The sequence below is a fragment of the Schistocerca nitens genome, chromosome 8 (assembly GCF_023898315.1).
Source record: "Schistocerca nitens isolate TAMUIC-IGC-003100 chromosome 8, iqSchNite1.1, whole genome shotgun sequence".
Taxonomy (NCBI): domain Eukaryota; kingdom Metazoa; phylum Arthropoda; class Insecta; order Orthoptera; family Acrididae; genus Schistocerca; species Schistocerca nitens.
The window spans coordinates 282035216-282061575 of NC_064621.1; the positions used below are offsets into that span (position 1 = coordinate 282035216).

General features: G+C 41.7%; 3 non-coding genes across 3 annotated transcripts; all 3 read right to left on the bottom strand.

The window, feature by feature from the left end:
• Positions 1–1177: 1177 nt before the first annotated feature.
• Positions 1178–1251, bottom strand: Trnat-cgu (transfer RNA threonine (anticodon CGU)). Its single transcript has one exon. It is a non-coding gene; the product is annotated as a tRNA-Thr (tRNA).
• A 357-nt stretch (positions 1252–1608) lies between these two features.
• Positions 1609–1682, bottom strand: Trnat-cgu (transfer RNA threonine (anticodon CGU)). The gene has a single exon. It is a non-coding gene; the product is annotated as a tRNA-Thr (tRNA).
• A 357-nt stretch (positions 1683–2039) lies between these two features.
• Positions 2040–2113, bottom strand: Trnat-cgu (transfer RNA threonine (anticodon CGU)). Its single transcript has one exon. It is a non-coding gene; the product is annotated as a tRNA-Thr (tRNA).
• Between the last annotated feature and the right edge of the window lie 24247 nt (positions 2114–26360).

A 26360-nucleotide genomic window follows, 5' to 3' on the forward strand; every position in this document is an offset into this window, starting at 1 on the left:
ACAACTTATATATCACAATATACAATGAACTAAACAGATTAATATAAATCACAACAGTTAAATTCCCATATAGCACCGGACCGGACACAAACTCAAAACACTGATCCATCCAGATGAAGCGAAAGAGCCACTACACACACAACCAGACACGTATGAATAAAATCAACTCTAAGGACTTTGATAAATTATACACAGGGTTAACCTGACTCAGAATGAATGTAATGAGACACAGAAGACACAGGACAGACACAATAAATTAGGACACAGATCAATCCATGCTCTTCAACCACTTAAAAACAGAAAAACATGAGTCACATATCAAACGCAATGAAAATTTTACATATAGCCCCTAAGGGATTTAAAATGAACGTTCTCGAAGAAATCGAAATCTGCAATATGATTCAGGAGCAATGTAACATCGTTTCTGAGGTGACTCTATATGTGAAAATAAGCCGAAAAAGTCCTGTGAACATGTGTCCGATTTTCGGTCGTTACGGGACTGGAGCAGTTTCAAGACTACACACATCCATGAATGGCTGTGAAGACAAGTGCCAATATTACTTACCGAAATGCTATGCGCTGTGTTGGGCAGAATAATGGTGGTACAGGTGACTGGTCCATCCTACAAAAGATGTTGAAAAAGTCCCCTACTCATCTCAGTGCAGTTTTCAGTGCGATGGAGGGTGTGCTGTGTTACACATCGAACATCATCTCGGTGGGCTATAATGCGGGCAACAGCGTCGGTGATGCGAGCGACAAGTTCTTCACAGGTATCCACATCCGTAGCGTGGACATCCACTTGCCGGCCGGAGTGGCCGTGCGGTTCTGGGCACTACAGTCTGGAGCCGACCGACCGCTACGGTCGCAGGTTCGAATCCTGCCTCGGGCATGGATATGTGTGGTGTCCTTAGGTTAGTTAGGTTTAATTAGTTCTAAGTCCTAGGCGACTGACGACCTCAGAAGTTAAGTCGCATAGTGCTCAGAGCCATTTTGACATCCACTTTAACCTGTCCCACAAACAGAACTGTAATTATATATACGAAGACAGTAACTAGTTCTCGAACGAACAGTTACTGTTGATGACCGTGCAGCTTTTCCCAGGAATAAATGATGACTGACAACCTCAGCTGCCGACAGGTGTTGTTGTTTTACCTCGATGTGGACAGCTGAAAATGTGTGCCCCGACCGGGACTCGAACCCGGGATCTCCTGCTTACGTGGCAGACGCTCTGTCCTTCTGAGCCACCGAGGACACAGATGAATAGTGCGACTGCAGTGACTTATCCCTTGCACGCTTCCCGTGAGACTCACATTCCCAACTGTCCACAATTCTACATATGTATTGTACCTTACAGACATTTGCCCACCCACTCATTACTCGCGCACGCTTTGGCGATTCCCGTAAGAGTTTGGGCAACCTGTGCGCATTCGCACAGACGAAGGTCAGTGGCTGGGTAGCCTTTAACTATATATACGAAGACAGTAACTAGTTCTCGAAAGAACAGTTACTGTTGATGACCGTGCAGCTTTTCCCAGGAATAAATGTTGACTGACAACCTCAGCTGCCGACAGGTGTTGTTATACCTCGATGTGGACAGCTGAAAATGTGTGCCCCGACCGGGACTCGAACCCGGGATCTCCTGCTTACGTGGCAGACGCTCTATCCATCTGAGCCACCGAGGACACAGATGAATAGTGCGACTGCAGGGACTTATCCCTTGCACGCTTCCCGTGAGACTCACATTCCCAACTGTCCACAATTCTACATATGTATTGTACCTTACAGACATTTGCCCACCCACTCATTACTCGCGCACGCTTTGGCGATTCCCGTAAGAGTTTGGGCAACCTGTGCGCATTCGCACAGACGAAGGTCAGTGGCTGGGTAGCCTTTAACTATATATACGAAGACAGTAACTAGTTCTCGAAAGAACAGTTACTGTTGATGACCGTGCAGCTTTTCCCAGGAATAAATGTTGACTGACAACCTCAGCTGCCGACAGGTGTTGTTATACCTCGATGTGGACAGCTGAAAATGTGTGCCCCGACCGGGACTCGAACCCGGGATCTCCTGCTTACGTGGCAGACGCTCTATCCATCTGAGCCACCGAGGACACAGATGAATAGTGCGACTGCAGGGACTTATCTCTTGCACGCTTCCCGTGAGACTCACATTCCCAACTGTCCACAATTCTACATACGTATTGTAAATTATAGACATTTGCCCACCCACTGTCTTCGTATATACAATTAAAGGCTACCCAGCCATTGACCTTCGTCTGTGCGAATGCGCAAAGGTTGCCCAAACTATTACGGGAATCGCCAAAGCGTGCGCGAGTAATGAGTGGGTGGGCAAATGTCTGTAAGGTACAATACATATGTAGAATTGTGTACAGTTGGGAATGTGAGTCTCACGGGAAGCGTGCAAGGGATAAGTCCCTGCAGTCGCACCATGTATCTGCGTCCTCGGTGGCTCAGATGGATAGAGCGTCTGCAACGTAAGCAGGAGATCCCGGGTTCGAGTCCCGGTCGGGGCACACATTTTAAGCTGTCCACATCGAGGTATAACAACAACACCTGTCGGCAGCTGAGGTTGTCAGTCATCATTTAGAACTGTAATTGGCTTTGTTCGGGTGATCCTGTAGACCAGTGAATGTGTCTGCCAGGACAATTCGTCGTTGAAGAAATGTGTTATTTAGATACTGGGATACTTGTCTTATACTGTTACGCGGTGATCGATCACGTCGCAGATGCATTTGCTGTCGTAGCTGTAATCTCCCAAAAATGCAGGTAGGTCTTCTATCAGGTAATGTGCTTATGCTGTGGCTGTCACGCGATTTGGCGGGAACACAGGCCCTGTCGCCAGATCATGAATCATATCACACGTTTACTGAGAACATAACTCGAAATTTTGTTTCCCCAGTGTAATGTCGGTTCTCCATCGCCCATGTATGATGATTGCGTATGTTGATGACACCATTGCGTGTTAATTTAGCCTCGTCTGTAAATAAGCTGTATTGCATGACGTCCCTCGGTACAGCTAACCAGTCAGAGTATTGTTGCTGCTTACAGTGTGGCCTGGATGCAGATGGTGCGAGGGCTGCACACGGAATGGGTACGAGCCCTCGGAGTGTAAAGTACGCCGTATCGAGTTGATGGCTAATGCGCCGTTTACTGGTGGTGGGACTTCGTTGCACCATTGCAATAATGTCTTCCCTTTCCTCAACCGATTGGACGGCCTCATGTTCTGGCGTTACCTGTACACTGGGCAGTGTTCTGGTTTCATGTAACGTTTGAAACATCCTGGGAAATACTTTGGTACAAGGGGTTCAGCGATCAAGGAAACGCCTCTAGTATTCTGTCACAGCCGAAAGGGCGTTGTCATTACATTACGCTTACACGAACAACATAATTACGTACACATGGGTCAATGGAGGTGGCATTTTATATTCACAGACAAAATGGACTATCTCAGTTAAACAGCAGTCAAACACGATACGAAAACCGCCTCACGACTGCTCACCGATTCAACCCGTGATTGCACATTGGGTACTGCAACTGTTCAGATGTTTTTGTGTGACATCACAGTGCTGCCATCTGTTTGAGAACCCCACAACTTTGTAGGATGGAACAGTCATCTGTTCCACCATACATAGCATTACGACAAGTGATATTCACACATGTTTTCATAATCATTCGTGGATGTGTGTAGCCTTCAACCTACCCAGTTTCGTGACATTCGAAAATCGAGCACATGTTCATAGGACTTTCTCGGTTTTTCAGATGTAGAATCACCTCAAAAATTATGTGACATTCCTCCTGAACCACCCTATAGATTTTGATTTCTTCCAGAACGTTCAGTTTAAATCCCTTAGGTGCTATATGTAAAATTTTCATTGCGTTTGTTGTCTGAACGACTCATGGGTTTTTTTTCTGTTTTTAAGTGGTTGAAGAGCATGAATTGAACGGTGTCGTTATTTCTTGTGTGTTTTCTGTGTCTCATTTCAACACTTCTGTTTGTCAGGTTAGCCCCGTAAATAATTTATCAAATCCTTAAAGCTGATTTTATGCATATGTGTCTGGTTGTGTGTGTAGTGGCGGTTTCGCTTCATCTGGATGGATCAGTGTTTTGAGGTTGTGTCTGGTACTATACGGGAATTTAACTTTTGTGATTTCTAGTGATCTGTTTAGTTCATTGTGCTGTATAAGTTTTCGGTGTGTTCTTCAACTTTTGTGTTGTTAATTTTTTTGCTGATAGTTTCATGTCGTTAATCTCAATGGATTTGGGTTTATTGCGTTTCTCGTATAGTTTACTCACAATGCTTGGATCAAGTATTTTGTTGAGCAACGTAAGTAACGACTGCAAATCCTGTTTGTATGTATGAATGTTCTGAAGGTAAGTTTATTAGCTTTTCAATCATTGTGTTAAAATGTGCATATTTGTGTGTTTTACAGTAGGAAGAGTTTGCATTAGTAATGCTGTCTGATGATGTGTGTTTTTCTGTATAATTCAGATATGTGCTCGTTCTTAGTACGTTGTCGTGGAGGTTAGAAGCGGTGCAGCGGATTTACAGTTAATATAGATGACGTTTCATTTATTTGTGGCTATTTGAAGTGGTTACTGATTTGGAATATCTGCCATAAATGTATTCATGTGGTGTTCATATTCCGTGGATTAATTTTCGTTAATTTCATGTTCTGAACTGCTGTGAATTGTGAACGCGAACATTTATCCACGCATTCAGTGTTAGAAAATGTCCCCGTCTTGCCAATTCATTGAGCTTGAAGCTGATGATACATTCACATTCATATAATTAAATCTCTAATATTCTGCAGCCATCCGGCCGGTGTGGCCGAGCGGTTCTAGGAGCTTCAGTCTGGAACCGCGCGACCGCTACGGACGCAGGTGCGAATTATGCCTCAGACATGGATGTGTATGATGTCCTTAGGTTAGATACGTTTAAGTAGTTCTAAGGTCTAGGGGATTGATGACAGATGTTAAGTCCCGTAGTGCTCAGAGCCATTTGAACCAGTCAGTCTCCATCAGTTTAGCTCATTTTATATTCTTCGTGGAAGAATATGAAATATGCGAATAATTTCATTAAATGCAATGAGTACACGCTATTTGCCATTGCTTAGCAGTTACACGGCGATATCTTTAAATTTTAGCATTTTCATCTTGTAATGCAATTATTTGCTCGTTGTATATCAGCACGCAAATAATACTTTATCAGCCCACCTAATTTTAAAAATCATTCTGCACCATCAGATCCCAGATGGTTAGATTCTCTTCTGTCTCGGTTTTCCCACAGTCCTTATACTCACTGCCATAAGGCGTTGGGCGCCAAATATATGGTACGTGCTGAGAAATTTCTTCCTCAAATGAAGACCTATGTTTGATGTCCCCCCCTCTTGTGATTCTTGAACAGAGTATTCGCTATTACTAGCTGAAATTTTTTGCTGAAATCAATTAGTCTCTCTCGTCTCTCATTCCAAGTACGAAGACCATATTCTCCCATAACCCCTTCTTCTACCACTTCCGCTACAACACCATGTAAGTAGGCTGTTTAGGTTTTTTTGGTAACGCCACCTCTGTATGAAAATCACTGGCTGTGCTGTGTGCAGTCTGTGGCTGCTTTGCATTGTTGTAATACTCGCCATTGTAGTGTTAGGCAGCTGGCTGTGAACAGCGCGTAGCGTTGCCTTGTTTGAGGTGAGCCGCCAGCAGTGGTGGATGTGGGGAGAGAGATCATATATATATATATATATATATATATATATATATATATATATATATATATATGATGATATCAAGGTAAATACATTGTTTGTTCTCTATTAATATCTTTCATTTGTTAACTATCCCTATCAGTAGTTAGTGCCTTCCATAGTTTGAATCTTTTATTTAGCTGGCAGTAGTGGCGTTTGCTGTATTGCAGTAGTGGGAGTAACGAAGATTTTTGTGAGGTAAGTGATTTAGTGATTTGTGAAAGGTATAGTTTAATGTTAGTCAGGGCCATTCTTTTGTAGGGAATTTTGAAAGTCAGATTGCGTTGCGCTAAAAAATATTGTGTATCAGGTTAAGCACAGTCTTGTAAAATTGTTCAAAAGGGGACGTTTCATATGTCGACCCTTAGCCGAGGATACCTCACTGGAATCTTCTGATTTTTTCTTGTAGTTTGTGTAATTAGTGTAGCTTTTGTTTATTGCTCGCGCGTAATTGTAGAGAGAATTTCCTTTGTAATTGTGGTTTTTCATTGTTGTACAGTAAAACAGTTGTGACATGCATGTAGATTTGCACCAAGTATTTCGCAGCTGCAATTAACTAGATATTATTTTCAGTGCTATGTTAATGTGTTCCCCTATTTTTGCTCTTCAAATTGTGTTTTTCTGTGTTGTCGTGTGAAATATTGTGACAATAATGGCGTGTGAAAAACGTAACACTAGGCTCCAAAATAAATTGAGAAATGACAGCGAAGACGAAAGCAGTGTGTTAGCGCCACCGTGTAATGAATTAACTAATATTCAAAGTAGTAATTTCGTAACTGTGCATAGGGAAATGGAGCGGGCGGCAAACAATGGCGTGGACAGTGAAACAATTAGTGAAGAGGGAAGCATTATCGATCGATCGGTCGGCAACAGCTCGCCTCAGGAATCCGAAATGACAGGACACAATTTTGCAAATACTGTAGATTCAGGTTTTGGGTCCTCACCGTTTTCTCAAATAAGTCAAGACACATTTTCTGCTTGTCAAAATGTGAATGTTGCCGGTGAAACTTCACTGCCGAAAAGCACTGAGGAACGTGTTTCAGACACCAGTGCATTGTTATTACAGTTAATGCAACAAATGGGACAAAGGCTACAACGCTTGAACAAAATCAGAAACAAATGGAACAAAATCAGAGTCAAACACAGCAAAAGCTACAAAAGTTAGACACAATGGAACAACACCAGAGACAAACACAGCAACAGTTAGACGCAATGCAACAAAATCTTCACACCACACTTGAACAAACACGTGAAGATTTAACTACTGAGTTACATAAAATCGAATCGAAATGTCAAACAGTCTGTAACGACGTAGAAACACAAATTTGTGAGCATTTTCAACCTATTTTTTCGCGGCACGAAAATGCATTACAGAATCACGAAGCAGCCATAAAAGAACTGCAAACAATTGTTCATGAAAATCATGAGACCTTGCAAGCTAAATTTGACTCAGTTGCATCTACCGATTCGGTTACGCAACTTGCAAAATCTCAGGAAAACTTAAAGGACACAGTAGATACTCTGAAACTTGGTTCAGAAAAACACACTGACGAAATAAGTACACTATCAGAGAAAGTAGCCGAACTTTCGGATCAGTTCACTAATTTATCTACGAAGGTAGATGATAATCTAAATGGCACAAAACCGGTAGTCTTTAATGACACAGAAGAGTGCGAACAAATTAGGAAACTTAAACAAAATCTGAATCATCACCAAAGAGAAATCCGGGATGTACAAGATCAGCTGACACAGGTAATACAAGAATTACGTATTTCAGATGACACTCGCGCTCCAACACGGGAAGAGGGAGTTAGAAATACGGAAATGACGCAAAATAATAACACAGGGCATTTCGGAAGTTATGAAAGAAATTGGCAATGTGCGCCGAATTTTGAGATGGAACGGCCGACACGACCTAACAATGACCGATATGCGACTCGCCGACATGATGATTTTGACTATAAGCTGTTCATTACTACACGTAAATTCAAAACATTTAAGAATTCTGGCAACGACATTCATCCACAAGCATGGCTCCATCAATTCTCTCATTGTTTTCCTCCCAACTGGTCGTTACAACACAGATTAGAATTTATGTGTGGTTACTTAGAGAATGAACCAGCTGTAAGAATGCGATCGGTCATTCACGATTGTCACAGTGAAGGAGAGTTTTACCATGCCTTCCTCTCAGCATATTGGTCTCAAGCCACACAAGACCGAGTAAAACATGGCATCATAATGATGAAACATTTCGAACAATCTGAATTCTCCAGTCTTGTGAAATATTTTGAAGACATGTTGCACAAGAATCAGTACCTGTCAAACCCATACAGCCCCTCAGAACTCATCCGCATTTGCTTAATCAAACTGCCTGAACATTTACGACATATTATTTTGGCAGGACGTTGCAAAGACGACATTGAAGCTTTTCAGGGACTGTTACAAGAACTGGAAATTGACACTGACAATCGCGGAACGCACGAGCACAACAATTACAGATCACATCCGTCGCAATTCCGCGATGAAAGAAATAATAACTGGACGCGACAAGGCTATTCTCACAACACAAATCGTGACCAAAACAGACACCACCCGTATGACAACCGTTGGCAGAGTAGTAATAATTACAGGGAAAGATCACCTCTCCGTGGTAGTGACTATCACAGAGACAATCAGAGAAACAGACAATATGGGAACCAAAATAATTATTATTACGGGAGACAGAATAACTTTAGACGCAACGGTCCAGCGCGCAGTTACGATTCAGGGAGAAATTCTCCACCACTTAACCGGCAAGAAAGAAACTACAGGAACTACCAACATGACGACAGATGATGTGATCGTAACGACAGACCTGAATTGCATCAGAACTGGCGGGATTTTAACAGAGCAGGGTACTTTCGACAACGTGAATTTGTAGAAGCTAGCTCTCCTAATCCCAATAACGACGCGCGCCAACAAAGGGACAGACAATGACGCGCTCCGCAGGCAGCTGCGTGCGCCAGCTGGCTCAGAGAAAAATAACATAGACGCTAACCTTGAGAAAAATTCCAGTATTCTTTACCGACGTATACCACTTGATAATTGCGTTAAAGTTGAAACTCTGCGTACTAGGAAGAGTAAAGGTTTACACCACATTTCACATGTAAAACCGTTTATTGAAAGATGACTTAGTCTTTGCCATACAATTTTTCACTTTAAATTACTAGTATGCTTTGTCAGACTTAAGAAACTGTTAACATGCAACAATGTTTGAAGTTAAACATCCAGTCTAGAACCTAGGGAACATTTTTAAACAGAAATTACGAATGTATTGTTATAGTGAACAGACGACACAGTGTTGTATTTGTACATTCTTGCTTGTTAGCTGCACGATTACGTAACGACTATCAGGCTTAAATACTTAGGACACATACTGGTACTGCTAATGAGATTTTAATGCAACATTTTGGTTTAGTTGAAAATACATTCTGGGTTTAAAGTACTTTCTGTGAGATACCAGATGACACAGAGGTTAGTTTATGTGACAGCTACACGATTTTATCACGACGCTACTAATGAGTGACAATTTACAATGTTGCTTTTGCGGTGTATCTGTTTTATATTTGCACAGTTTTTGTGAATTATTCTGGAAAGTAAAACATGTTTTATTAGTAACTTTTGTGGTATAGCTACAATGAGACAGCCTTTTCTGTAGCACAACAATACGTTACAGTACAGTACTTCCTTCATCACAACAATAAGCGTAATAACTACGATATATATAAGCAAAGCATTTCACTTTTGTTTGTCATCAGGTAAGTACATTGACTTCTGCAGAACTGAGCTTTCGGAGGACGATAATTACGACACTTCCACAGAATTATCTTACAGCAAGACGCACATTTAGCGCTATAGGACACGTATTTGAGTGATTAATTTTATACTTAAAACATTTATTTTTAAAGATTTTTGAATTACAAAGAAAGTTTTCCGTGATACATTTCATTCCATTGCTGTAATTTGTAACACCTGAGGGTATAATTACATTTATCCTCAGGGGGGTACACGCTTACTTTGTGTACCATGTGTGTGGCAACCACAAGGAACCCTAGCTAATATGGTATTTGCTTATACAACTTTACACATCGGTACCATATTTCTCCAACACATAAATTACACAGCTATCTGATTATTTGACAGAGAAATAAACATTCCTTTTACTACGTCAGTGACCGATGTTTACGCAATTACACAGTTGGATAACTTCACACTTACGAAATTGTATGTTGTTTGTACTTTGTGAACTGTTCATATTTTTTCAGAACCATTGTGATACTATGAGAGCTTTGAATGATATATTTGGTAAGGGAGCATGATTTTAAAGTACGTTTGAGGTAGATGACACTTTTGACATGAGCAGAGAATTTTTTTTAAGTTTTGATATTATTGGAGGAAGCTACGACGGTTTTGAGAGTTGACTGAGGTGTTATGATGTTATTTTTACGACGACTATGTGTATTATGTTGTTGCGGTATGTTTATGATCAATAAGCTGATGCTATATAAGGAATGTGATTACGTGTTTATATGTATATGAATAATGAATAGAAGTTAGGGACTATGGTTTGTGAAAAAGGTTGTTGGAAACTAAGAATCGTACTTTAAGAGTTATGAAATGTGTGTATATGCGTGAATGTATCACAATGCTGGCGAAAATTTTTTGGGCGCTGTTATATTTATAGGATTTTGTTTCTACAGATTTGTAACCCAGATTCTTGACCTGTGAAATATTTTTATATGAGACTGTAACTGTAGCGGAAACTGGTGTCGTAAATATTTCCGTACGAAAGTTAAGTGACCACCTGCACGTAATGCGTTGTGAGCGGCCAGGTGTGCCAGCCGCCTTGAGAAAAAGCCATTAGTGTGTGGCGCAGGTGGTAGAAAAAAAAAGGGGAGGTCATTATCCTCGCTATTGACATTCGTTTGTAGAAAGCATCGTAAATACGACACGCTAATAATAGCTTGGAAACATTCTTACATCTGCACACCTGATTAGGACAAGTGTCTATCTATGAGAATTGAGAGAAATGCCATATGGCTTGCTTTATGTATTTATTTACTCATTTTGTTTAATATCTAGTTTCTAGCTGCACTGCAGCACTGGTTAAAATAAAATTTTATGGATGTACTAATATAAATATTTTCTGCCTCCAGATCCAGTAAATAATAGTTTTGTGATATATTTCCAAAAAATGAGGGAGCATAAAAAGACATTTCCCTTCACAGGAATTGCATAAACAATTTCTTTACGATTTGGTAACTTATCTGCTAGTGTAAGTTCTCGTGATGCATCAATCTAGTGTTAAGATGTGACATAGGTATTAGACATGGCCATTTTTAGTGTAATATTTTTTCTGCTTGAGCTATGTCATGTTTAGGTATAAGTTGCTGCTGTTTGCCAGGCATAGTGTTATTGAATTTGACTTTGTATTATTCTGTTAAGCCAGTTTTACTAATGATTTATTTTTATTGTTTGCTGCACATTGCCTTAGATTAGTTGTAATATTACAATTGCTTTGCTAATTTCTTAATGCTGCTTGCTTCGCAAATCTGCGTTTTTTTTCATTGCTGTTTATATTAATTGTTTTATGTGATGCTGCATTGCCTCGTCCCTTGGTATATATATCTGAGCTCAGTAGATTTAAGTTAGCTTAAGAGGGGGTAGACTATATAAGAAACTAACTATGATGAATTTATAAGAAATGCATTGAGAAGCTATCAGAAAATGGTTTGGCAAAAAAAAAAAAAAAAAAAAGAGGATACTTTACAGTGGAGAAAAACTATTTTTGACAGAGGATGTGAACAGAATACAGAAAACAGGCTTAGGTAGGACTTTTGGGAATAATGATGAACGAAGGGAGATCTCCATGCAAAATACTGCAGTAAAACAAACCCTGTCCTTTCCTTTTGTGTATCCCACTATGTGTTTGTGTACCCTTGTGTATTTGTTTTCTTCCTGTCTCTGTGTACTGTTTCATAGAATTTTTTTCTCTTCTAATACTAAGCTACATTCACTATGATGAGGAATACTGTTATCCTCAAATATAATTTGCATTAATAATACGTTATTTACTTTGTAAAGATGTTTAAACATTATTTGTTCTGGTTTGTTTTAATGCTCATGTGTGAAGTTGATGTTTCGAAAGTTATTCTTATCTTTCATGTATGTACTCATGTCATAATGCCTGTAACACTGATGTATATGTTATTTCGATTCTTTTGTAAAGCCTGTACTACAAATGTTATCTGTATTGTTATGTTTTTTAATGATGTATTTTGTACCTTTGTTATTGTATTCTTATGTTATAAAATTGTAATTGACACCAGTTCATCAAATTAAGTAACTTTTAAGTTACATTTCACTGCACACGTTTCTGTTGGTCATAATATATGGACAATATGTGAGAAGTAGGGACTGATAGTGTTTGCACGTGTGTTAATAATTCAGCAAGGGACTGGATAACAGCATTGCTGGTTCTAAGGACAATTAGAAAAAAACTTTGTGAGTGCACCAGTGGTGGTTTATGCACTTGCTATATTCTCTGCAAGACTCTTCGATGGTGATTGTGCACCTGCACAGTCGCAACGGATGGCTGCTAGCCGTCTCTACAAGGACTGCAGTGGGTCTACACCTTTGCTGACTCACCAGTACCATTATCTCTACAAGGACTACAGTGGGTCTGCATCTTTGATGACCCACCAGTACCATTATCTCTACAAGGACTACAGTGGGTCTACATCTTTGATGATCCATCAGTACCATTATTTCTACAAGGACTACAGTGGGTCTGCACCTCTGGTGGCCCACCAATGCCGTAATCTCTACCAGGACTACAGTGGGTCTGCTCTGTGATGACCTACCTACCAATACTCTTCAAAACGTCGACTGACTCCACTGTGGGTTTGCTCTGTTGTGGCCCATTACCTGTCAGCATGTCAAGAGTCAGCACTGTCTTTCCGTTGGAAGGACAACGCTACTTCTTCAAGACTGCATGGAAATCCACTACTTCCGTGTGCGTTGCGCAGTTGGAGGTGAGCCGCCAGCAGTGGTGGATGTGGGGAGAGAGATGGCGGAGTTTTGAAATTTGTCTTGAACTACTATATATATATATATGATGATATCAAGGTAAATACATTGTTTGTTCTCTATTAATATCTTTCATTTGCTAACTATCCCTGTCAGTAGTTAGTGCCTTCCATAGTTTGAATCTTTTATTTAGCTGGCAGTAGTGGCGCTTGCTGTATTGCAGTAGTGGGAGTAACGAAGATTTTTGTGAGGTAAGTGATTTAGTGATTTGTGAAAGGTATAGTTTAATGTTAGTCAGGGCCATTCTTTTGTAGGGAATTTTGAAAGTCAGATTGCGTTGCGCTAAAAAATATTGTGTATCAGGTTAAGCACAGTCTTGTAAAATTGTTCAAAAGGGGACGTTTCAACCATTCCAATTCCTCATGAGTATTAGATTTTCATCTCCTTTTACGTACTGAATTACCCATTCAGTATCATCATATACTTTCTCAATCTCTTCATCTTCGGCTTGTGACGTCGGCATGTATACCTGAGCTATCGTTTTCGGTGTTCGTTTGCTGTCGATTCTGGTGAGAGAAACGCTATCACTGAACTTCTGACAGTAGCTCGCTCTCTCCTCTACCTTCCTGTTCATAACGAATCCTACTCCCGTTACACCATTTTCTGATGCTATTGATATTACCCTGTGCTCGTGTCACCAGAAATCTCTGTCTTCTTTCCATTTCACTTCGGTGAGCCACACCATATCTAGATTGAGCCTTATCATATACCTTTTCAGGTTTTATAGCTTCCCTACCACGTTGAAACTTCCTTCGCTTATCGGCTGGAAATTTCTGAGTCCGATGTCTTTGTAACTCGTACCAGTACCACAAGGATGCACTTCATCTCCTCTCAGTCTGTAAGTTCACTAATTTTAACATTTAAAAGACTATTTGTCCGATGATCTGTAACTATTTACTTATTTATAGATTCATACATAGTGTATGGTAATTTTTTTTGTAAACTTCATATAACATTAATATCCCACATTTTGTGAAGCCTTTACTATTGTCTGGGGCTGACGTAATCCTTTTTCGGCACAAAATCTGTACGCTATTTAACCTGTGGCTGCGCAGTCGTCAGCCAGCAGCTTACGATCGTGTCGCTGCATCACCAGCAGTTAGATGGGTAGATGCTACATCACTACTTCATTACGCTTTCCTCTGACGTGATACTCACCAGAACGTGTTGTAACTCTGATGGTCTTGCTCTTACAGTGCTCGTTTTCTGAAGATGACATACATTAAATCGAAACCGGTCATTAATGAAATGCTATTGCGATCTAGACTGTTGTTTCAACCCACTTGTAAAACCAGATAGCTGTTACTCGTGTGGACAATATTGCTGAAATTTATGAACTTAGAGAAAACTTCGGTTCTTCCATAAACGGCATAATGGTCAAGCTTGGAATGTCTTCACAGTTCTGCAGCAGATACCTCTCTTTTTTTGATTCATAAAACTGTCATCTATGCACAGTTTTTAACTGACTATTACCATCTCGTTTGTTTCATGTCATCATTTTAAAACTATGATCAGTTTTAGCTGAAGAGCAGAGGTTGTCCAGTTGCCAGCCAGCCAACTCGTGGAGAATCGAAATAAATAGAAAATACGTTTTAATGGATACCACTTTGTTATTTATCACTACATTAAAGCAACCTAAAATTATAAATAATGTAGCAACCAGTCGCGGAAACGTAATTTATTTATCTTTTTGCAAATCGATTTCGACTGATATCAGTCATTATTAGTGCATTTTTCTATCAGATAGATGCCATAAGTAGAACTCTGATCGAGTTCTGAACCAGTTTAGGTAAACAAGAAATTCGTGTCACAATCTGACTGAAGGATGGGATCGGTTAGCAGGACACGTCTTGAGGCGTCAAGGAATCGTCAGTCTGGTGGTAGACGAAAATAAGTGTGTGTGTGTGTGTGTGTGTGTGTGTGTGTGTGTGTGTGTGTGTGTGTGTGTGTGTACGAAGTGGAAGGGTGGGGGAGGGGGACGTGACTTGTAGACAGAAACGAAGGCTCGAATACAGTAAGCAGCTTCAAACGGATATACGTTGCAGCAGTTACGTAGGGATTAAAAATTCAACAGTATACAAATACGGTAACAACAACGACGTATGAATATTCTTATCAGTGCCACAAGACAATGAAAGAATGATAGCCTTTGTTCTGCACCTCAGTAAAGACAATGTGCACCCTATTTTCATAAAATAAACAATGACAGATGACGCTAAAGGAGCTGTATACAGCCACTAGCGACGCCCATAAATCCATTATCCATTTTCGTGGCAGCACTTAATCCCAGCGGTAACGCACGATAATTAATCATTTATCACAGTTTCGAATTCGGCTAAGTAACTCCACGTTAGAATTGGGGCATGGGATCAACAGACTTAGGTAGACGGTTTAACCGTTTATTTAGCAATGCAAATTGCTTGTTTCTGCTTCCCGCGTGCTTCTGCATCCTCTGTCAGCTGTTCTCTCTCTCTCTCTCTCTCTCTCTCTCTCTCTCTCTCATGGCACTCACATAGGTTCTGACACAGGAAGAAGCTGTTTTGACGCGGAGAAACGAAATGCAGAGGCAGGAGCTGTACATGAGAAGTCCATTGCCAGAATACACGCGCAGACACACACACACACACACACACACACACACACACACACACACACACACACGTGCTTTGTCCTTCTCCCCATCTCAGCTCATGCACACATGAACTGCTGCATATGAGTGAACCTTCACATTCAGAAATTTATTTAAAAGTAAAAGTAAAGTCCATTTTGTATTTGCTCAAGGGTCAAGTACGTTTTTAGAAATTCAGGTAACACACACGAACCTCCTTCTTTATATACACAGGCAGTTTTAGCGCAGTCCACTTCCTACTACCTCTGACGATCCCTCCCATATATACCAGGATAAGTCAAAAAGTACTCGCACAACGTTTTTCTACTTCAACAACAGCATGAAATTTACAAAAGTATCATTTTTCAAAATAGTCACCCTGCCTTCAATGCATTTGGTCCATTTTTTGCGTTGCTGGCTTCACTTAGATAGTTACTGAACGCAAAAGAAACGTGAAAGCAAAATAAACACATCAAAAAAAGTTTTGCATTACCTCGGTTCCGAGAGTTCCGGAACCGTTACAGAAAATTGGAATAGATATCAACATCAACATCATTTCCGCTCTTTTTATTACTCATTAAAACCACACATTGCATGCTGTACTACCATTGAGTGAGACCTTCAAAGGTGATCGTCCAGATTGCTGTACACACCGGTACCTCTAATACCTAGTAGCAGGTCCTCTTGCATTGATGCGTGCCTGTATACGTCGTGGCATACTATCTCCAAGTTCATCAAGGCACTGTTGGTCCAGATCATCCCACTCCTCAACCACGATTCAGCGTAGATCCCTCAGAGTAGTTGGTGGGTCACCTCGTCCACAAGCAGCCCTTTTCAGTATATCCCAGGCATGTTAAGATAGGTTTCATGTCTGGAGAACATGCTGGCCACTCTAGTCGAGCGATGTCGTTATCCTGAAGGAAGTCATTCACAAGATTTGCACGATGAGGGAGCGAATTGTCGTCCATGAAGACGAATGCCTCGATAATATGCTGCCGACATGGTTCAATGGTCGAAGGAAAGCATTCACGTATCGTACAGCCGTTACGGCGCCTTCCATGGCCACCAGCGACATACGTCGGCCTCACATAATGCCACCCCAAAACAGCAGGGACCTTCCACATTGCTGCACTCGATGGACAGTGTGTCTAAGCGTACAGCCTTACCGGGCTGCCTCCAAATACGTCTCTGATGATTGTCTGGTTGAAGGCAAAAGCGACACTCATCGGTGAAGAGAACGTGAAGCCAATCCTCAGCGGTCCATTAGGCATGTTGTTGGGCCCATCTGTAACGCGCTGTATGGTGTCGTGGTTGCAAAGATGGACCTCGCCATGGACGTGGGGAGTGAAGTTGCGCATCATGCAGCCTATTGCGCACAGTTTGAGTCGTAACACGACGTCCTGTGGCTGCACGAAAAGCATTATTCAACATGGTGGCTTTTCTGTCAGGGCTCCTCCGAGCCATAATCCGTAGGTAGCGGTCAAATGGTTCAAATGGCTCTGAGCACTATGGGACTCAACTGCTGAGGTCATTAGTCCCCTAGAACTTAGAACTAGTTAAACCTAACTAACCTAAGGACATCACAAACATCCATGCCCGAGGCAGGATTCGAACCTGCGACCGTAGCGGTCTTGCGGTTCCAGACTGCAGCGCCTTTAACCGCACGGCCACTTCGGCCGGCTGTAGCGGTCATTCACTGCAGTAGTAGCCCTTGGGCGGCAATAGCGAGGCATGTTATTGACAGTTCCTGTCTCTCTGGATCTCTTCCATGTCCGAACATCATCGCTTTGGTTCACTCCGAGACCCCTGGACACTTTCCTTGTTGAAAGCTCTTCCTGGCACAAAGTAACAATGTGGACGCGATCTAACCGCGGTATTGACCGTTTAGGCATGGTTGAACTACAGACAACACAAGCCGTGTACCTCCTTCCTGGTGGAGTGACTGCAACTGATGGTCTGTCGGACCTCCTCCATCTAATAGGCGCTGCTCATGAATGGTTGTTTACATCTTTGGGCCGGTTTAGTGACATCTCTGAACAGTCAAAGAGACTGTGTCTGTGATACACTATCCACAGATAACGTCTATCTTCAGGAGTTCTGGGAACGAGGTGATGCAAAACTTTTTTGATGTGTGTATTTGAAATTTGGAAATTTGTGGTAAGTTCTATGGAACCAACTGTTGACGTCATCGGTCCCTAGGCTTATACACTACTTAATCTAACTTTAACTTACGCTAAGGACAACACATACACACACACACACACACACACACATACACCCATGCCCAAGGGAGGACTCGAGCCTTCGACGGGGGCAGCCGCGCGTGCCGAGGCCAGGCGCTACCCCGCGCGGCACGTGTATTTCACTTTATAGTGCAACCAGAGTGTTGACAAGCGACGACGACCATGAACTAAGGCATGGAGTCATGTACCAGACGTCTTAGGTAGTGTCAAATATTAAAGTCCATTCACAACGTATAAGTCTCAATGATTTTTTACCATTTAACAAATTCACGATGGCAGAAGTATTCATTCACTGGTAGCCCAACTAGAAGTTTGTGGCCACTAGTGATCTTAGTCGCACTGTGTTTGTAATACGGAAACATCACAAAATTGACCTCATATTTTGAGGAGGAAAAGGCACAGTTGCAAAATATCAGCCCCAGAAATCGATTCTGCGCGAAAATGTGGGCCATACTTCTGATATTACACGTTTCTGACTTATTAAAAGTTCAATTATTAAACTTTGGCGCTCTTTGTCACCCACTCCGTACAAATTCATCCTCCTAATGCCCAAGTGCGTAGTATCGCAGATTGGAATGACAACCAAAGCGCTCCAACTCGCGGGATGTTGAATACTAGGGAAGAGGTGGGGGTAGGTGGACACACTTGGTCAACGTGTTTTGAAATCTTGTTTGAGAACATTTCTTAATTTTATGCGAAAAGTAGTAAGTAAGTAATATGAGCAAGTAATCTGTCAACCTCAGGCACATATAAATTCAACACTGTTTTAAATATATTCTCGTATTAGCAATCTGCCGCTATACAGGGTGTAAATTTTAAGTTGACAAACCAGAATGACTCGAAAAATAAGCTTCACATGAAAAAATGTGTAGAATCCAAAGTTGATCATTTTCGAGGAGGACATCTGGTGGTGCTAAAATTAGACCGCCACCCCAGCCCCCTGTGGGTGGGGCGGGAGAGAATTTTAAGATTTCAAATGGGAATCCCCATTTCATAATGCAGAATCACATTCTACATATAAAAACTACGTACATTTTGTCTTAAACATTTGTTTTCGTTCTTGGAATTTGGCGCCGTAATGATATAAAATCCATGTTCCCATTTTTGTGTGGAAAATGGTTACGGATAAATAAAAAATACTTATTTACTTCGTAAATTTTCATTCGCTAAAACTAAAACACTCCCTCTCCCCATGGTGTGGGGTTTGAGAGAGAGGAATTAGAGCTCAATAGATGTTGACCCAAATACTGTATTAATGAAAAACATGGATTTTCTTGAATTACAACGCCAACTACCAAGAATCAAAACAAATGTTTAAGACAAAATGCACGTAGTTTTTATGCAGAATCTGATTCTGCAATAAAAAAATGGAGGTTCCCATTTGAAGTTTTAAAATTGCCTCCCGCCCCACCCCCAGGGGGCTGAGGTGGTGGGCTAATTTTAGCACCATCAGATGTCCTCCTCGAAAATGATCAACTTTGGATTCTACACATTTTTTCGTATGAGGCTTATTTTTCGAGTTATTCTGGTTTGTCAACTTAGACCTTGTATATACAGCTCAAAATGAAAAGCGAAGGTATCTAAGAAACTCATGAATTATTGTGAAATGAACTAAATGATTTTTGATTTACAAAATAGTCGTGCTAATTACGTTGAAGAATGGCGGACCTCTTGGAAATGTTCTGCCATGCACATTAACAATGCCAGCTTTAAAATTCAAAATAAATAACATATACCAGCAATATTAGTATTTAAACAGCGCTGCGCTACTTCTTAATGACACAGCCTTTCGTTTCAGTTTGTGCCAATGGTATCATCGCCACATGTCCGACGCCTTTGAAGTCCTCGAGCAAACTTCCCACGCTGGTACTACAGTGTGACGTGACCAGCGCCACTCAGGTGTCGCCCTCTGCCGACTGCCATGAGGGATGGTCGGAGCCAGCCAGCTACGTGGAGAACGGCTGCAACCAGGGAGCGAGGCGGAAGAGCAGCGCCCCGGACTGCGTCAACCTGCTACACGTGGTTTTCCGGGCGGAAGATGTCTTTGGTCGGTATCGGTGACACCGTGGACAGTACCGATCATTAACCTTTTCGAGTTATAGGGAGTTGTGATGATTGGCCCAGGGATCTGAATACCGGGTGTGTTCTATGCGGCTCAACTGTAGCGTATATTTAACAAACAGAACTCTGCGGAAGGGGGAGTCCGAAAACTTGTCATGCTACTCATCTGTATTGGAATCAGATGGTTATTTTCGTTTTCCTTCCAGAGACAAATTCTGATAGTTGTCTCGTTTTGTAACTGTTTGCATTGGGCAAAGATAGACTACTGAGGAACTGCAGTAATTTTGATATATTCAGCACATGTTATACTCAAGTCTGGTTGCAAAGTTTTTCTTGCCTAAGGCACCACATTCAATTAAATTGTTTCATTGTAAACTATTTTGACTTATTATTTTAAATCAGTTATTTAGTATTTTTAAAAGTTTGGGTTTAAGAAATTATGCTTAACACTGTTGTATTACGCCTACCTCTTCATCCCAGCCCTTCTACTAAATGCTCTGTTATAAGTTATATACAATGCATCGGTGAATTGCAAAATAAATATTTTCAAAGCAACAACCACAGGCTAGGAACTGTGTACTTTGACATAATGAAGAAAGCGTGTTACCAGTGTCAGAACAGTATATCACAAACCTGCTGCTCTCACTGTGCTTTACAGTACTGGGCGCTCGGATGTTAGACGGCTGCAGTGTGGCGGAGCGAGCGACAAGTTTAAAAGCTGCCCATTCACGTGGTCGTAACTGCTTACTATCAATATTATGGTTCACATTTTCGTGCGGGATAGATTGTAAGGCTGATATGTTGCTAGCGTGCTGTTCTCTTCTTAAAATATGAGGTGAAGTTGGAGGGTTTCCTTGTCAGTCCGCAACTGAGTAACACTGAAGCGCACAAGGCTCTCTGGCCGTACAACCCTACCAAAAATCAACCTTGCCAAAAACCAAGTTTCCCAGCAAGGTGATGAAGAGGGAAGACTACGAACTTTACTAAGACTGCTTTTTGAAAACTTGGTCACTTGACCCACTGCTTAACTCAATGTAGCAACTTCGAACTCGGCCGTAACTTTTCAAGTTACATGTATATTCTATCATATATGTCATTCACATGTACTGATATTTTGGTTCGCATTCTGGTCTTGCGTTATGCAACTTTATACATAGAAAATTTTTGGTTTTGTTAAAACATTATTCGCTACAAGAGCCCAGTCAAACTGACATTCACAATTTCTTGCAGCACCACGCTTCTCAAATAACCATGTCAGAATCGTTATATTACCAGAATTATTATTACACATCAGGATAGCTGGCCGAAGTAGCCGTGCGTTTCTAGGCGCTGCAGTCTGGAACCGCGAGATCGCTACGGTCGCAGGTTCGAATCCTGCCTCGGGCATGGATGTGTGTGATGTCGTTAGGTTAGTTAGGTTTAACTAGTTCTAAGTTCTAGGGGACTAATGACCTGAGAAGTTGAGTCCCATAGTGCTCAGAGCCATTTGAACCATTTTGAACACATCAGGATAATGGGACTATAGAATAAAGCATTCATGTTTGCGATAGTGCCTAGGGTACATATGGAAAAACTTTTTTTTCGTACTACTGTAAAACAATATCCCACAAATTTTCAACAATTTGTATATGTTTGTTTGTACCGCCATCTTACAGAAAATTGCCCTGTCAGCAACAGCACTCAACCAAGTGACTCCGAACTCTGGAGATATTTTTTTTTTTTTTTTGCTATTCTGATGGTGAATTCTGGTCAAAATGCGCCAATAAATAAAATTTTTGAGAAGCAGGTGACCAGTTATTTTAGGTACCTGTTTAGCAGTGGCAAAAGCTTCCTCAGCTACTGATGTTTCAGCAGTAATGATTAATACCGCGGTGATCTAGCGGGTAGAGAACTAAACTCAGGCCCTTCAGAATCCAGTTGTTGAATCCAGTATAGAGGCAGGGACTTTCCCTTCTTCCAGTACTTCAACAATGCGCGAGGTTCACCCAGCCTGCTTTTTAACTGGTTCTGAGGATGTTTCGCAGGGTAACGGGCGGCCAGGGTGGGGTACTTCCCATCCTCTCCTATCGCCATTACGAGCTTACGCCAAAGAATTTTACCTTTACCTTTTCAGTACATACAGGTATCACAAATACTCTGCACGGTGCGTCAAGCATGAAAGATCTTCGTTGGTCTGAATTCACAAATGTATCCTGCCTTTGCTCGTAGATTTATGAAACGTTTTTTCTCCAGTCACCCACTAACCTTTTGGGATCCGCGTGAAGCGCTAACTCGAGTCACTTTGTGTGGGACAATTACTGATCCAAAGCCAGGGTTTGAACAACTGCCACCTCGGTTACTGCAGAGGCCTCGAGTAATTTAAGAATTATACAGTACGGGAGGGGCTGGATTCCTTCAAACGTTTTTAATACGATATTTTCCGATATTTTAAAAGGGCACCGCGCTTATGTAGCTGTATTTACGGATGCGTCTATGCAGAGGGATTCTGATGCTGCTCTGTTACTGCCCCCGATCGTGTCCTGAAGGTTCGGTTATCGCAAGACTTCCCTGTCTTCGATGCTGAAGTATAGGCGGTCTTCAGGGCACTGCAGCAGACGGCACTGGAGTAGATCAGGTTTACAGTGTCTACTAAATTCCCCGTATCTTCTGACTACCTGAGTCATATTCACTCTTTAAAATGTACACAGCAATTAGCATAGTCAAGGGTATCCAAGACACCCTTTTCCCATTAACCACAAAACAAACGCTGGGAAACGAAGTTCCTTTCTGCTAGGTGCCAGCGAACAAAGGTGTTGAAGGGATTGAAATGTCAGATATAGCAGTCAAGGAGGCGTCACGACTCTGTTCGTTCAGTGTGCCATGTTATCACTTCGTTGTTCAAGTACAGAGTCTTGCGTAAACAGGAAGAAGCGTGGCTGGAAGTGACAGACGGTAAACTGCCAGTGGTAAAGTCCACAACTCTGCCATGGTTTATCTTCATCTAGCCACGCAGAGGGGATGAAGTCCTTTTCAATCGTCTTAGCGTACGATACAGCACTCCGACGCATGGTTACTTGCTCCGGCGAAAAGACCCGCCAATTTACAGTGCCTGAGGCATACACATAAAGGTGTGTCACATTTTAGTATATTGTATTTCGTATTCTGACAAGACGACAGTGGCTCATTTGCCGACCAATTTGCGCTCTGCTTTAACTGACAGTGACAAGAGTGTGGTACGTATTTTAACATTTTGTGAAATGTTGGGCTTGTTCGCGAAAGTTTTCGGTGGACATTTTTAAAGAGGTCTCAGGGTGGCTAGTTCATGCGTATGGCCGGAGTGGCCGAGCGGTTAACGGCGCTACAGTCTGGAACCGCACGACCGCTGCTGTCGCAGGTTCGAATCCTGCCTCGGGCATGGATGTGTGTGATGTCCTTATGTTAGTTAGGTTTAAGTAGTTCTAAGTTCTAGGGGACTTATGACCACAGCAGTTGAGTCCCATAGTGCTCAGAGCCATTTGAAACATTTTTTCATGCGTATGTTTTTGTATTAGGCAGCCACAGATACCCGAGAATCTAGTTCACTTTCCTGTTGACTTGTGCTTTTAACTGATAGAACATACAAGCAGTTTAATGGTATATTACAGTATGTGAGCTAATCTGATTGTGTGAGGAATCATGGGTGAGAGTGGGAGAGACTGACAGCAATTTTATCTCAGATTGCTTCTCACTTCTGCTATCGCAGTTTCTAATCTCAACCACGTTCTTTTCGACCAGTTTTCATATGGGAGCTGATGCGACACGCCACAAATTCCTCTCCGGCACCAGTCTCTGTATCTGAGTAGCTCTTGCACTCAACGTCCTTAATTAACTGTTATTTGAGGGATGTATTCTAATATTCGTCTTTCTACTCACTTTTTACTCTCTGCAGCTCCCCCAAATACCACGGCGATCGTTCTCACCCTTCTTCTTATGAATGTCTTTGATGTGTTCCGTTCTTCGTCGATTATACAGAGAACCACCTAATACCTTATCAGTTCACCTGAATTTAGACATTCTTCTGTAGCACCACATCGTAAAAGCTTCAATGCTCTTCTGTTCTGGTTTTGCCACTGTCGATGGCTCACAACAAGCAATGCTGTCCTCTAAACGTACGTTCTCAGACATATTTTACTTAAATTAATGCCTACCCTTGATAAAATGTAGCCTTCTCTCGGCTAGGAATGCTCTTTTCGCCTCTGCTAGTGTGCTTTGTATGTCCTCCTTTCTTCCATGAGTTATTTTGGTGCCTAGGTAGTAGAATTCCTTAACTTCATCTACTTCGTGACCATCAACCCTGATGTTGAATTTCTCGCTGTCCTCATTTCTGCTACTTCTCATTACTTTCGTCTTTCTTCGATGTACTCTCAGTCAATTTTCTATACTCACTAGGTTGTTTATTTCATCCAGCAAATCATGTAATTCTTCTTCACTTTCACTCAGGATAACAATATCATCGAACCGTATCATCCATATCCTTTCATCTTGAATTTTATCTCACTTCCAAACCTTTCTGTTATTTCCATCATTGCTTCTTCGATGTACAAATTGAACAATAGGGGCGAAAAATTGCATCTCTCTCTTACACCCTTTTTAATCCGAGCACTTCGTTCTTGGTCGTCCACTCTTATTATTCCCTCTTGGCTCTTGTACATATTGTATATTATCCATCTCTCCCTATAGCTTACCCCTATTTTTCTCAGAATTTCAAACATCTTGCATCATTTTACATTGTCGACCGCTTTTTTTTTCAGGTCTATAAATCCTACTGTGCCGTGTCTGGCTCATACTATGCGTTGGATAAAACTGTGGTTGCTATTCTGTGTTTAGTCTCCCCGCGATCATGCTGTTATCCTCTCTTTCTGCGGGTGTCAACAGCGGTGTGCATCGATATTCGCACCTTGTACTACCTTTGGCCTGGCGCTTACAGTTTTCGGCTAGGGTGTGTGCGGGCAGTTGGTCGGTTGGCGTGGAGCAGAGAGGAAATCTCCGCGGCACGTTGTTTAGCCGGGCTCGTTGGTGGCCTCTTTGCGGTGTCGGAGTGTGTGGTGCTGTTCCCATTGCTACGAGGTTCGTGGCTCACCGATCCTGGACATGAAAGTTGAGTTTTGACTTAATCTACCAGTAAGTCGAGGCTGTTCACATTGTGTCGTTCGTTGTCGGCTGCTGGGATATCCCCGCGAGCAACAACGTTTGTTTTCAAGTTGGCAATTTTTAGACGCCCTCCAGTGGAGTTTAACTGTACTTGGTTATTTGAATTCAAGTGCACCAGCGGAATCTTCTGCCTTGTGGCCGTTAACGTTCCGGTTACCTGCCCTGGCCGTTGGTGTCAATTCTGGCAGTGTATTTTCCTCATCGCGTTGTCGCTGTCCAGCATGGTGTGTAGTTGGACAGCTCAATGTATAACTGATTGTGTGCGCCAATACCTTCTATGTTGTTCCGTTGAACTCCCTGTTGTGTGCTGGTCGGGTGAAGCGAAGGTTATCTTGTCAGTGGGTCCGTTGACTGTCTGTCGGTTGGGTTGTTGTCGGATCGGCAATGGTTGGGCCGACTGCCTGTCTCACGCAAGTGAGCGTTAGTGTTTGAATTCCAGGCCGACCCTCGGAACTTCTGAGCGCCCTTGGGTGTATTGCCTTTTCTTGTTTGTTCTTGTTGTTTGTACTTGTATGGCTTCTAGCCGATTTTTAGATTACGGTTGTTTTGCCCTTAAGGCGTCAGATGGTTTGGGCTTCCAGCCTAGTTTCAGAACTGTTTTACGTAAAGCCTTTGGAATTTTTTTAAAAATTAGAGTTATTGAGTCTTAAGTGTTGGGCCTTCAGCCGATTTTGAATTTAAGTTGTTTGCTCTTAAAGTGTCAGATTCTTTGGGCCTTCAGCCTATTTAAGGAACTGTTTTAAGATAAGGCTTTGCCTTTTAAATTTCTGATTTTGGTTGAGCTTTAAGTTATTGGTTTTCAGCCATTTTTAAATTAAAGTGGTCTTGCCCTTAAGGCATGAGATTGTACGGTGCATTCAGCCGCTAATTAAGTTCCAAAACAAAAGCTGTGTTTTTTTTAGAAAAATTTTCTTGGCTCTTGTAATGTTTGATCAAATAAAAGGTTGTATGTTCGAGTATAACTGACAGCCGCTTATTTTAGCCCCTTTCCACAACTTACATTACCTGTCCTGTCCTGCAGGTTTAGCAGGGCGTCTCACCTACGAACGTGTCTTTATTTTTCTTTAGCCTTGCTTCCATTATCAACCACCTACAGATGATACAAAATGTAAAAAAGCTATGAATATGCATTGAAAAGCATGCAGTGACATTCATTCGTAAATACCAAGGCAATGACGGGAGGTAGTTTAAAAGCATCACCCTGTGCAAGTCAGATTGTAGACCATAATCTCACAGTGTGGCAGTAATAAACGAAAATGGCCAGTTGCATAACGAGCTTTTGATGCAACTTTTACCTATGCAACAGGCAGTTTTCCTTTATTATCGTCACCCTGTGTAATTACGGTCTACAACTTGGCTTGCACAAAGTGATGATTTTAAGCT